This window comes from Oncorhynchus gorbuscha, linkage group LG09 (genome assembly GCF_021184085.1).
Source record: "Oncorhynchus gorbuscha isolate QuinsamMale2020 ecotype Even-year linkage group LG09, OgorEven_v1.0, whole genome shotgun sequence".
Lineage (NCBI taxonomy): Eukaryota > Metazoa > Chordata > Actinopteri > Salmoniformes > Salmonidae > Oncorhynchus > Oncorhynchus gorbuscha.
In genome coordinates, this window is record NC_060181.1 from 46036237 (window position 1) to 46051469 (window position 15233).

At 42.9% G+C, this 15233-nt stretch overlaps 1 pseudogene; it reads left to right on the forward strand.

The window, feature by feature from the left end:
* Nucleotides 1-15003, forward strand: part of LOC124044393 — a 47117-nt pseudogene extending 32114 nt beyond the window's left edge.
* Nucleotides 15004-15233: the final 230 nt, after the last annotated feature.

A 15233-nucleotide genomic window follows, 5' to 3' on the forward strand; every position in this document is an offset into this window, starting at 1 on the left:
AAGATACTCAAAAACAAACAAACAAGAACAAAAAACAGAATTCCACAAGAGAGTCCACCGGGATCAACAAGAGTTCACAGAGTACTAGGGCTGGGTGCTAACATACAAACACAGAGCAAAGAACTGAGGAAAACAAAGGGTTTAAATACAATCAGGGGAAACGAGGCACAGGTGCAAATAATAATGGGGATCAAGGGAAAACAAAAGGTCAAAAGGCACAATGGGGGCATCTAGTGACAAAAAAACGGAACAACCCTGGCCAAATCCTGACACATGTATTACATAAAGATGCAGTAGATGATATAGAGTACAGTATATACATATACATATGAGATGAATAATGTAGGGTATGTAAACATTATATTAGGTAGCATTGTTTAAAGTGGCTAGTGATATATTTTACATTTCCCATCAATTCCCATTATTAAAGTGGCTGGAGTTGAGTCAGTGTGTTAGCAGCAGCCACTCAATATTAGTGGTGGCTGTTTAACAGTCTGATGGCCTTGAGATAGAAGCTGTTTTTCAGTCTCTCGGTCCCAGCTTTGATACACCTGTACTGACCTCGCCTTCTGGATGATAGCGGGGTGAACAGGCAGTGGCTCGGGTGGTTGTTGTCCTTGATGATCTTCTGGAGGGCAGGTAGTTTGCCCCCGGTGATGCGTTTTGCAGACCTCACTACCCTCTGGAGAGCCTTACGGTTGTGGGCAGAGCAGTTGCGTACCAGGCGGTGATACAGCCCGACAGGATGCTCTCGATTGTGCATCTGTAGAAGTTTGGGAGGGCTTTTGGTGACAAGCCGAATTTCTTCAGCCTCCTGAGGTTGAAGAGGCGCTGCTGCGCCTTCTTCACAATGCTGTCTGTGTGGGTGGACCAATTCAGTTTGTCTGTGATGTGTACGCAGAGGAACTTAAAACGTACTACCCTCTCCACTACTCTTCCATCAATGTGGATAGGGGGGTGTTCCCTCTGCTGTTTCCTGAAGTCCACAATCATCTCCTTAGTTTTGTTGACGTTGAGTGTGAGGTTATTTTCCTGACACCACACTCCGAGGGCCCTCACCTCCTCCCTGTAGGCCGTCTCGTCGTTGTTGGTAATCAAGCCTACCACTGTTGTGTCGTCCGCAAACTTGATGATTGAGTAGGAGGCGTGCGTGGCCACGCAGTCGTGGGTGAACAGGGAGTACAGGAGAGGACTCAGAACGCACCCTTGTGGGGCCCCAGTGTTGAGGATCAGCGGGGTGGAAATGTTGTTGCCTACCCTCACCACCTGGGAGCGGCCCGTCAGGAAGTCCAGTACCCAGTTGCACAGGGCGGGGTTGAGACCGAGGGTCTCGAGCTTGATGACGAGCTTGGAGGGCACTATGGTGTTAAATGCCGAGTTGTAGTCGATGAACAGCATTCTCACATAGGTATTCCTCTTGTCCAGATGGGTCAGAATAATAGTAGAGATAATGATTTATTTCAACTTTTATTTCTTTCATCACATTCCCAGGGGGTCAGAAGTTTACATACACTCAATTAGTATTTGGTAGCATTGCCTTTACATTGTTTAACTTGGGTCAAACGTTTCGGGTAACCTCCCACAAGCTTCCCACAATAAGTTGGGTGAATTTTGGCCTATTCCTCCTGACAGAGCTGGTGTAACTGAGTCAGGTTTGTAGGCCTCCTTGCTCGCACCAGCTTTTTTAGTTCTTCCCACAACATTTCTATAGGATTGAGATCAGGGCTTTGGATTGGCCACTCCAATACCTTGACTTTGTGTGCAACAACCTAAAATGGCGACGGAAGACATGGCAGCAGTTTTACGGGCGCTCAACTAATTGTGCTATTACGTTTGGGTTTTTCACAATATTTGTAAATTATTTTGTACATATTGTTTCTGCAACAGTATCTTATGGCAGAAAAGAGCTTCTGGATATCAGGACAGCGATCACTCACCTCGAATTAGACAAAGATTATTTCCACAACAAGCAAGACATGATATTCTCCAAACAACCGGCAGGGCCGGAATCCCAGTTTTTCGCAAGAGGAAGCGATGCAGGTACAGAGGACGAAGATGGATGCCTCGCCAGGACCCACAGAAGGCGAGTTGCTGCCGTTACCGTCAATATGACTCGCCAACGTACAATCATTGAACAATAAATTAGATGAGGTACGATCACGAATATCCTACCAACGGAACATCAAAAACTGTAATATCCTATGTTTCACGGAATCGTGGCTGAATGATGACATGGATATTCAGCTAGCGGGATATACGCTGCACCGGCAGGATAGAACTGCACACTCCGATAAGATGAGGGGAGGCGGTCTGTGCATATTTGTAAACTACAGATGGTGCACGAAATCTAAGGAAGTCTCTAGATTTTCCTTGCCTGAAGTATATTGTGATACATTGCAGGCTACACTACTTGCCTAGAGAGTTCTCAGCTATACTTTTCGTGGCTGTTTATTTACCACCACAAACAGATGCTGGTACTAAGACTGCACTCAGTCAGCTGTATAAGGAAATAAGCAAACAGGAAACCACTCACCCAGAGGTGGCGCTACTAGTGGCCGGAGACTTTAATGCAGGGAAACTTAAGTCAGTTCTACCAAATCTCTATCAACATGTTAAATGTGCAACCAGACGGAAAAAAATTATAGATCACCTGTACTCCACACACAGAGACGCGTACCAAGCTCTCCCTCGCCCTCCATTTGGTAAATCCGACCGCAACTCTATCCTGATTCCTGCTTACAAGCAAAAATTAAAACAGGAAGCACCAGTGACTCGGTCAATAAAAAAGTGGTCAGATGAAGCAGATGCTAAACTACAGGACTGTTTTGATATCACAGACTGGAACATGTTCGGGAATTCTTCCAATGACATTGAGCAATTCACCACATCAGTCACTGGCTTTATCAATAAGTGCATTGAGGACGCCATCCACACAGGTAATGTATGTACATACCCCAACCAGAAGCCATGGATAATAGGCAACATTCGCACTGAGCTAAAGGGTAGAGCTGCTGCTTTCAAGGTGTGGGACTCGGAAGCTTACAAGAATTCCTGCTATGCCCTGCGACGAACCATCAAACAGGCAACGTGTCAGTACAGAGCTAAATTCGGCTCCGACAATCGACGGATGTGGCAGGGCTCGCAAACTATTACAGGCTACAATGGGAAGCACAGCCGCGAGCTGCCCAGTGACACGGGCCTACCAGATGAGCTAAATCACTTCTATGCTCGCTTTGAGGCAAGCAACATTGAGGCATGCATGAGAGCATCAGCTGTTCCGGATGACTGTGTGATCACGCAGACGTGAGTAAGACCTTTAAACAGGTCAACATACACAAGGCTGCTTGGCCAGACGGGTTACCAGGATGTGTGCTCCGGGCATGTGCAGACGAGCTGGCAGGTGTCTTCACTGACATTTTCAACCTCTCCCTGTCTGAGTCTGTAACACCAACATGTTTCGAGCAGACCACCATAGTCCTTGTGCCCAAGAACACAAAGGCAACCTGCCTAAATGACTACGGACCCGTAGCACTCACGTCCGTAGCCATGAAGTGCTTTGAAAGGCTAGTAATGGCTCAAATCAACACCAATTTCCAATTTGCTGGATCTTGGACTTCCTGACGGGCCGCCCCCAGGTGGTGAGGGTCGGTAGCAACACATATGCCACGCTTATCCTCAACAATGAAGCTCCCCAGGGGTGCGTGCTCAGTCCCCTCCTGTACTCCATGTTCACCCACAACTGCATGGCCAGGCACAACTCCAACACCATCATTAAGTTTGCAGACAGTGGTAGGTGGTAGGCCTGATCACCGACAATGAAGAGACAGCCTACAGGGAGGAGGTCAGAGACCTGGCCGGGTGGTGCCAGAATAACAACCAATCCCTCAACGTAACCAAGACTAAGGAGATGATTGTGGACTACAGGAAAAGGAGCACGGAGCACGCCCCCATTCTCATTGACGGGGCTGTAGTGGAGCAGATTGAGAGCTTCAAGTTCCTTGGTGTTCACATCAACAACAAACTAGAATGGTCCAAACACATGTAGACAGTCGTATAGAGGGCACGACAAAGACTATTTTCCCTCAGGAAACTAAAAAGATTTGGCATGGGTCCTGAGATCCTCAAAAGGTTCTACAGCTGCAACATCGAGAACATCCTGACTGGTTGCATCACTGCCTTGTATGGCAATTGCTCGGCCTCCGACCGTAAAGCACTTCAGAGGGTAGTGTGTACGGCCCTGTACATCACTGGGGCAAAGCTGCCTGCTATCCAGGACCTCTACACCAGGCGGTGTCAGAGGAAGGCCCTAAAAATGGTCAAAGACCCCAGTCACCCCAGTCATAGACTGTTCTCTCTACTACCGCATGGCAAGCGGTACCGGAGGGCCAAGTCTAGGACCAAAAGGCTTCTCAACAGTTTTTAACCCCAAGCCATAAGACTCAAATGGTTACCCGGACTATTTGCATTGTATACAGCCCCCAACCCCTCTTTTACGTTGCTGCTACTCTCTGTTTATCTAATATGCATAGTCACTTTAAGTATACATTCATGTACATACTACCTCAATTGGCCCGACCAACCAGTGCTAACTGGGCTAACTGCATTGTGTCCCACCACCCGCCAACCCCTCTTTTTACGCTACTGCTACTCTATGTTCATCAAATATATCTAGTCATTTTAACCATACCTACATGTACATACTACCTCAATAAGCCTGACTAACCGGTGTCTGTATATATAACGTAAACTCACTCACTTTTGTATAACGCCTTGGTCCGTACAATTGACCTTATTTTAGCGCCAAATAACGTAATACTTCCAGATCAACTGAATAATAAATGTCAATGCCATTGTAAAGCACAATTTCTCCCCTTTCCAACAAAATAAATGACATGACCTCCACACTGCCCGTTTCTGCATGATTCAAGAAGGCAACGAGCTCCGTCGGGTATTTTTAAAAATGGCGGGTGGGGAAGCGTAACTAATGCGTGATATTGAGAAGGAGAGATGTCGTGTGGGAACAATTCTTTTTGTCCAACATCACCTTATCGCATCTAAAATATAAATAAAAAACTGTAAAGAGTTTATGTAATGTGTCATTACATACTGATTTGAAGGTTTGTATCAAATTTGCATCGGGTTTTTAGGGCGGTGCTAAAGTGATATTCAGAAGTAAACATTGTCTTTTGAGAGTCATGATCGCTTGCAGTGACGACGCAAAAAATGACTAAGTATCCCCCCTCACCCCCGTCACTATCCATTTCTTGTTTTTAAATGATGAGAGAAGTGCTACACCTGGTGGAGAGAGATTGTAAGACAGAAATATTTGCTTTATGCTGTACGTTACGGCATGACAAGTCACAATGTAATGGAGGGTCAGTTTTTTCAACTTTTCTCCAATACTACAGAGCCATTACCATGTCGATCAACGCTTGAATAGAAACTTAGTTCACTCCCCAGATTTTGAGGTCAACACAGTCGCTACAGTCCCATTAGTTCTTTGCAGGCTCGTTTGAATTTCGCAGCTTTTTTTTCGCACTATTGGTTAGAGCCTGTAAGTAAGAATTTCACTGTTGTATTCGGCGCACATGACGAATAAACTTTGATTTGATTTGTTGTCCTTAAGCCATTTTGCCACAACTTTGGAAGTATGCTTGAGGCCATTGTCCATTTGGAAGACCCATTTGTGACCAAGCTTTAACTTCCTGACTGATGTCTTGAGATGTTGCTTCAATGTACACATAATTTTCCTCGCTCATGTGCCATCTATTTTGCGAAGTGCACCAGTCCCCCCTGCAGCGAAGCACCCCCACAACATGATGGGCATTGAGTTTGAAGGTAGGCCTTGAAACACATCCACGGGTACACCTCCAATTGACTCAAATGATATCAATTACCCTATCAGAAGCTTCTGAAGCCATGACATCATTTTCTGGAATTTTCCAAGCTGTTTAAAGGCACAGTCAACTTAGTGTATGTAAACTTCTTACCCACTGGAATTGTGATACAGTGAATTAATCTGTCTGTAAACAATTGTTGTAAAAATTACTTGTCATGCACAAAGTAGATGTCCTAACCGACTTGCCAAAACTATAGTTTGTTAAGAAGAAATTTGTGGAGTGGTTTTTTATTTAATTTAATTTATTTCACCTTTATTTAACCAGGTAGGCAAGTTGAGAACAAGTTCTCATTTACAATTGCGACCTGGCCAAGATAAAGCAAAGCAGTTCGACACATACAACAACACAGAGTTACACATGGAGTAAAACAAACATACAGTCAATAATACAGTATAAACAAGTCTATATACGATGTGAGCAAATGAGGTGAGATAAGGGAGGTAAAGTCAAAAAAAGGCCATGGTGGCAAAGTAAATACAATATTGCAAGTAAAACACTGGAATGGTAGATTTGCAGTGGAAGAAATGTGCAAAGTAGAAATAAAAATAATGGGGTGCAAAGGAGCAAAATAAATAAATAAATAAAATAAATACAGTAGGGAAAGAGGTTGGTTGAAAAACAAGTTTTAATGACTCCAACCTTAGTGTATGTAAACTTCCGACTTCAACTGTATGTCACTCCCTGTGGTTCCTTCCCCCAGACATTATTGTTTCTGTTCCTGTGTCATGTTTGTGCGTTGTTCGTGTTTCTTATTTTGTGTTTATTTATTAAAACACTCCCTCCCTGAACTTTCTTCCCGACTCTCAGCCCACTTCGTTACAATATTTGAGATTCTTCAACGTAGCCACCCTTTGCCTTGATGACAACTTTGCATTCTCTCAACCAGCTTCATGAGGTAATGCTTTTAAATTAACAGGTGTACCTTGTTAAAAGTTAATTTGTGGATTTTCTTTTTTTCCTTAATGCGTTTGAGCCAATCAGTTGGGTTGTGACAAGTTAGGGGTGGGATACAGAAAATAGCCCTATTTGGTAAAGACCAAGTCCATATTTTGGCAAGAACAGCTCAAATAAGCTAAGAGCAATGTCCATCATTACTTTAAAACATGGTCAGTCAATCAAGAACTTTTAAAAAGTTTTTTTCATTTGCAGTTACAAAAACCATCAAGCGCTATGATGAAACTGGCTGTCATGAGGACAGCCACAGGAAAGGAAGACCCAGAGTTAAATCTTCTGCAGAGGATACTTTCATTAGCGTTACCAGCCTCAGAAATTGCAGCCCAAATAAATGCTTCAGGGTTCAAGTAACAGACACATCTCAACATCAACTGTTCAGAGGAGACTGCGTTATTCAGGCCTTCATGGTCGAATTCCTTCAAATAAACCACTACTAAAGGACACCAATAAGAAAAAGAGACTTGTTTGTACCAAGAAACATGAGCAATGGACATTAGACTGATGGAAATCTGTCCTTTGGTCTGATGAGCCCAATTTTGACATTTCTGGTTCCAACTGCCGTGTCTTTGTGTGACACAGAGTGGGTGAACAGATGATCTCCTTATGTGTGGTTCCCACCATGAAGCATGGAGGAGGATGTGTGATGGTGTGGGGGGTGCTTTGCAGGTGACACTGTCTGTGATTTATTTATAATTCAAGGCACACTTAACCAGCATGGATACCACAGCATTCTGCAACGATACGCCATCATATCTGGTTTGCGCTTTGTGGGACTATCATTTGTTTTTCAACAGGACAATGACCCAAAACACACCTCCAGGCTGTGTAAGGGCTATTTGACCAAGGAGAGTGGAGTGCTGGATGAGATGACCTGGCCTCCACAGTCACCCAACCTCAACCAAATTGAGATGGTTTGGGATGAGTTGAACTGCAGAGTGAAGGAAAAGCAGCCAACAAGTGTTCAGCATATGTGGGAACTCCTTCTAGACTGTTGGAAAAGTATTCCTCATAAAGCTGGTTGAGAGAATGCCAAGAGTGTGCAAAGCTGTTATCAAGGCAAAGGGTGGCTACTTTGAAGAATCTAAAATATATTTAGATTAGTTTAACCCTTTTTTAGTTACTACATTATTCCATGTGTGTTATTTCATAGTTTTAATATAAGGTGAAGAAAGAAAGAAAAAACATTGAATGAATAGGTCCAAACTTTTGACTGGTACTGTATATTTTTACCTAAAGGAGTCTTAAAATGCAAAGTCAAATATTTAAATTATCCTTTGTATGACCATCTTAAAACAACTCCATATGTTAGCGTAATAGAATCCCCACCCAGGCTTAGATTAGAGGCTTAATGTCCTGCTGAATTCAAAATAACCTACAAACCCAATACTTTCCCTCGTTCCACTTATTTCCTCTCCTCTCTTGCACTACACTCTTGCCATGGCTATTTATTTATCTCAGATTTCTCCCTTTGACTATCTATTTGTACCTCCCTACCTCTCTTTAATTATCACTTCCTTTCTCATCTCTCCTCCCTCACTGATGGTCTCTCTTTCCCTCTCTGTGTCAGTGTAGAACCGGTACAACCAGGCCAAGCTGCGTATGCATGACCAGGCTCTGAAAGTGTCAGCAGTGGTAGAAAGTCTGGAGAGGGAGATGGAGCTTCTGTGTTTGACTGGGGTTGAGGTCGACATCAGGCCATCCCTGGAGCTCCTCAGCAATGCTGGAATCAAACTGTGAACGTACTGTTCATGTTGGCTGCATTTATATTGTGCTGTTGTTTCCATGTACATTATAATGTTAGCTGTGAAAAAGAGGCACTCCATAGAATTTGACTGGTCCTTGTATAATATGAAATACTGCAAGATGGTCCTTTGCGGATACTCTGTCACTGATTCCTTGTCATGGTTTTGTTTTCAGTTCAGATATGGATGCTTACTGGGGATAAGCTGGAGACAACTACTTGTATCGCTAAAAGCTCCCATTTGGTGTCCAGAAGTGAAGATGGGTACGTTTCTCTTTCTTTTTAATGTTAAAATAATAATCTCTCACTTAATGAGTGTTTAAAGGGATGAGGAAATGGTCTTGTATCTGTCCTTCCACTGATTGTGTTGCCGGGCTCTCGAGCAGGTCTCCAACGGTGGAGAGGCCCATCTGGAGCTCAATGCCTTCAGAAGGAAACACGACTGTGCTCTGGTCATCTCTGGAGACTCCTTGGCGGTACTACAACACAACACACTTCTTACAAGCCTCTCAAGATGGTACAGTAGATGCAGCCAAAAATATTCTGGTGTCAAAACTAAAACATTTTGAGTCCAAAACCGCAAGAAGAGCAACAAAGCACATCAGTTATGATTTTATAAGCAAAACAAACTACATTTTATCACTGTTGATCTGAAGAGATGGTACAGTAAGTAATATGTGAATGTGCTTGTGGGTCCAGATGTGTTTGCATTTTCCAAATCCATATGTTTATCTTCCCACATAGTCTGCGGGACAATGAGCATGAGTTTGTGGAACTGGCGTGTCAGTGTCCAGCGGTAGTCTGCTGTCGCTGCTCCCCCACTCAGAAAGCCCAGATCGTCCACCTGCTCAAGCAGCACACAGCCAACAGAACCTGTTCCACCTATAGCACAGGTTTTGTAACAACTAACCACTCTCATCCTTTGAGACACAGAACTGCGACAATGATCTGTGTACAATGAATGCCAAATTATAAAATAGATTGTAGAAAATGCCTACCAGTAATATACCTCTCACTATTGACTACTTTGTTTTGAAAATGAAGAAACTAGACCCATTATGAGAAGGTACACCCCTATGTCCACAATCAAAGAGCATAAGCATCTCTATTAACATTGTTTTGTCCTGGGGCATAAGCCTTATCTCCATATTGCTCTTTTACATGCTATTATTGAACCTGTGGCTGACATGTGGCTCTCCATGTGATGGAGGTAATGATGTCAATATGATCCAGGCAGCAGACTGTGGCATTGGTATTGAAGGAAAGGTTAATAATCCATATTACGCCTCTTACCTTATCCATTTATTATTACATTAAATAGTAAAAACATGATTTTTTTTTACAAAAATGCAAAACCTGTTAAGGGCCCCATATGTGTCCATCCCTAGAATATGCTCTTATGCTTTTCCCATGCAGGAGGAGAAGCAGGCACCCCTTATGAAGACTGAATATTTCTCCATCACCCAGTTTTTAAGCACATTGGTCTGCTGCTCGTGGTCCACGGCAGGAACAGCTACAAGCGCTCAGCAGCCCTGGGCCAGTTTGTCAAGCACCGAGGCATTTGTTAATCAGTTAATCAGTATTTACCAAGGTAAGAGGGTTGACAGGATACTCCTGTAGCTTTCTGAGTTAGATTTCCTTAACACAGTTCTAATGATGGATACTAACACACAGGGAAGGGTGCTGAGAAACATAATGGATATTAGATATATAACAGGTGTTGGCCAGGTGCACAAACTCTTATATCCAAAGGATCCATCCGCACAGTATGGCAGCTTTCCTGAAAGCAATCTGAATGACGCGCAGCATAGTGGCTAAACCACATTTTTATTACTCACTGTTTGTCCAGGCAACACACTTCTATTTCATCATTTTTACTATGTGCAAAACTTCAGTCCACTGTCCCCTGACTCTCAGACAGTCCTGTTTCTCAGTAGCTTAGGTTACCAAGAGTCATCCACAGTTACATCCAGACTTTTGTGTGTTCTGTAAATCAATATTTCTGTAATCACTAAGCCATGCAGCGTGTTGAAAAAGATCTTATGTTCCTACTGAAGTGTACCTTCCTGACAGCTTTCGTTTTTTAATTAAAGGCCTAATACCAATGAAAAACAGGCCACGGTCGTCAGTTTTAATTTATCATCTAGTTTAACTCTCAGGAATGCACTGTATGTAGACTGTATGGAAAAGGCAATTATGTGATCAGTTATAGGCAATTAAGCTCAATTTGCAGAGAGTTATGATTAAATGATAGGCACAACCATAGAATAGATGAATTAGTGTCAAGCTACAATACTCAGAGGGGTTTACCTGGGTGGGTTCGGGATACGCGATAAATAATATGATTGAGTCAAACCCCGTGTCTCCAGACTTACTGGACTGTCTGGTGTCTCAATGAATAACAGACTTTCAGTGAGCATTGAAGGGGCAGCAGGTAGGGTAGGGACATTGGGCCAGTAACCGAAAGGTTGCTGGATCGAATCCCTGTGCTGACAATGTAAAAATCTGTCCTTCTGCCCCAGAGCAAGGTAGTTAACCCACTCTTCCCTGGGCTCTGATGACGTGGATGTTAAGGCAGCCTCCCGCACCTCTGATTCAGAGAGGTTGGGTTAAATGCGGATGGCACATTTCAGTTAAATGCATTCAGTTGTACAACTGACTAGGTATCCCTCTTTCCCCATTGGGGATCAAAGTAACTTAAAATAAATAAACCAAAATGAAGGCCAAATGTACATATTTCGTCTCCTAAAAGAATAAACCAATTCATTGTATTTTTAGGTCTTATCATCATTAAGTAGAAACAAATTGATTTTAGTTGATTACTAGAATACATTCTAGTTGACCCATTCTCTAGTTTCTTTCTCAAGCTGATTAAACAGTTACTCAACCGCTACTACGTCACTAACACTTCTTTGAGGCATCCCCAGGTGGCATCCTGATGTACGGCGCACTGCTGTTGTTTGAGTCAGAGCTTGTGCACGTGGTGGCCATCTCCTTCACTGAGCTGATCCTCACCGAGCTGCTCATGGTGGCGCTCAACATTTGTACCTGGCTCATGGTGCTAGCAGAGTTCCTCAGTCTAGGCTGCTACATAGCCTCGCTTGCCTTCCTCAACGAGTACTTAGGTAAGCAAATATTATTTACCTGAAGAGAAAAACAACTAAATTCAACTTTCTTTATCCCCCCTTATTTTTTTATTATGCTGTTTGCTATTGTGCTCAGAAGGATTGAGGGGAAATAATAATTTTGTTCTGTTGCTTTTTGTTATGTCGAAGGCAGGTTTGCCAAACACTTGTAGTAACAATATCACCCTTTGCACTACACTACACTGCAGCTTTTGTGTTTAAATTTGATGCACTTTGCACTTATGTTTATGAGTTAACCCAATTAAACCTTGGAGGTCTGTGCTTTGCTTTGCTTGTGTCTGCCGTCTTCTGTCTCTCTCCCTCGCTCTCTTTTGTATCTCTCGCTCCCTGTTTTCTCTCTCTCATGCTGGCACTCACCTTGTCTCTTTCTCTCTCGCTTTCGCTCTGCTACTTGTCCTCTCTTTTTCCATTGTACGTGGCCTTGGGACAGGCATAGGCAGGGTGTCCTTTGGAGCTTTTCTGGGTAGCTGTACAGCACTGTGGAAACGCTACCTATCTTCTGTTCCACCTCCTTTTCAACTTTTCCTCTCATCACTGTTTTTGACTGTGCTGTGACTGCTCAGCCCTGGCAATGTTCCTTCTGTGACCATACTCTGACCATGTCTTTTGCAGCCCTATTTGATGTGACATATACACTATATGACCAAAAGTATGTGGACGCTTGCTTGTCTAACATCTAATTCCAAAATCATGGGCATTAATATGGAGATGGTCCCCCATTTGCTGCTATAACTGCCTCAACTCTTCTGGGAAGGCTTTCTACTAGATGTTGGAACATTGCTGCAGAGACTTCCATTCAGCCATATGAGCATCAGTGAGGTCGTCACATTGTCATGCTGAAACAGGAAAGGGCCTTCCCCAAATTGTTGCCACAAAGTTGGAAGCACAGAATCGTCGAGATTGTCATTGTATGCTGTAGTGTTAAGATTTCCCTTGACTGGAACTAATGGGCCCGAGCCATGAAAAACAGCCCCAGACCATTAGCCCTCCTTCACCAAACTTTACAGTTGGCAATATGCAATCGGGCAGGTAGTGTTCTCCTGGCATCCGCCAAACCCAGATTCGTCCTTCGGCCTGCCAGATGTTGAAGTGTTATTCATCACTCCAGAGAACACATTTCCACTGCTCCAGAGTCCAATGGCGGCAAGCTTTACACCACTCCAGCCAACGCTTGGCATTGCGCATTGTGATCTTAGGCTTGTGTGTGGCTGCTCGGTCATGGAAACCCATTTCATGAAGCTCCCGATGAACAGTTCTTGTGCTGACGTTGCTTCCAGAGGTAGTTTGGAACTCGGTAGTGAGTGTTGCAATTGAGGACAGACTATTTTTATGCTCTTCAGCACTTGGCGGTCCCGTTCTGTGAGTTTGTGTGGCCTACCACTTCACGGCTGAGCTGTTGTTTCTCCTAGACATTTCCACTTGACAATAACAGCACTTACAGTTGACCAGGGCAGACATTTTATGAACCTACTTGTTGGAAATGTGGCATCCTATGATGGTGCCACATTGAAAGTTGCTGAGCTCTCAGTAAGGCCATTCTACCAGTAGTGTAAAGTACTGAAGTAAAAATACTTTATACCACTACTTAAGTAGTTTTTGGGGGTATCTTTACTTTACTATTTATATTTTTTACAACTTTCAATTTACTACATTCCTAAAGAAAATAATTTTTACTTCAAATATTTTCCCCGACACACAAAAGTACTTGTTACATTTTTAAGGTAAAAAATTGTCCAATTCACTCACTTATCAAGAGAACATCCCTGGTCATCCCTACTGCCTCTGATCTGGCGGACCCACTAAACACAAATGCTTAGTTTGTAAATTATGTCTGCGTGTTGAGACTGGAGTGCCCCTGGCTATCCGTAAACAATTTACAACAAGAACATTGTGCTGTCTGGTTTGCTTAATACAAGCAATTTGAAATGAATTTTACTTTTGAAACTTAAGTATATTTAAAATCAAATACTTTTAGACTTTTACTCAAGTAGTATTTTACTGTGTGACTTTTACTTGAGTATTTTTTTATTAAGGTATCTTTACTTTTACTCAAGTATGACAATTGGCTACGTTTTCCAGTGCGTTCTACAGCCAATGTTAGTTTATGGAGATTTCATGGCTGTGTGCTCGCTTTTACACCTGTCAGCAACGGGTATGGCTGAAATAGCTGAGTCCGCTATTGGCACACCAGTCTCAACGTCAACAGTGAAGAGGTGACTCCGGGATGCTGTCCTTCTAGACACAGTTCCTCTGTACAGTCTGAGATATTGCTTTTTCTTTGCAACTCCCGGAGTCGCCTCTTCACTGTTGACTTTGAGACTGGTGTTTTGCGGGTACTATTTAATGAAGCTGCCAGTTGAAGACTTGTGAGGCGTCTGTTTCACAAACTAGACACTCTAATGTACTTGTCTTCTTACACAGTTGTGCACCGGGGCCTCCCACTCCTCTTTCTATTCTTGTTAGAGCCAGTTTGCTCTGTTCTGTGAAGGGAGTAGGTCACAGCGTTATACGAGATCTTCAGTATCTTGGCAATTTCTCGCATGGATAGCCTTCATTTCTCAGAACAAGAATAGACTGACGAGTTTCAGAAGAAAGTTATTTGTTTCTGGCCATTTTGAGCCTGTAATCGAACCCACAAATGCTGATGCTCCAGATACTCAACTAGTCTAAAGGAGGCCAGCTTTATTGCTTCTTTAATCAGAAAAACAGTTTGCAGCTGTGCTAACATAATTGCAAAAGGCTTTTCTAATGATCAATTAGCATTTTAAATTGATAAACTTGGATTAGCTAACACAACATACCATTGGAACACAGGAGGGATGGTTGCTGATAATGGTCCTCTGTACACCTATGCAGATATTCCATAAAGAAATCAGACGTTTCCAGCTACGGCAGTCATTTACAACATTAACAATGTCTACACTGTATTTCTGATCAATTTTCTGTTATTTTGATGGAAAAAAATGTGACATTTCTTTCAATAACAAGAACATTTCTAAGTGACCCCAAACTTTTGAACGGTATTGTAAGTTATAACAAAATAATATCAACATATTAGTGTCTGTCACATATTGAATGTGCTGATATCTGGACAGATTTCTAACCTGTGTTGTTTTTTCACTCAGACCTGGCCTTCATCACAACGCCAGCCTTCCTGTGGAATCTGTCAGTGATCCCCGTCGTCAGCTTTCTTCCTCTCTATATCATCAAATACCTGAAACGCAAGTTCTCACCACCCAGCTACTCTAAGCTGTCCTCATAGCCATTTTAAGCTCTGTCCTACTTACACGCTTCCTCAAATTATTTTTCTTAGTCTCTCTACAATCCTTCTTTTCAGCTCTTCTTTCTGATCCACAGTAAAGGGAAACTAAAGCGGTCAAGGAACCACTAGAAGCAAAAACATGATGAGAAAATGTTCTGAATTTGTCACTGGAATGTGGTAATACTTGAAAAGACTGTAAGCACAAAACCAAAAAGGGACTGAGGAAAGAT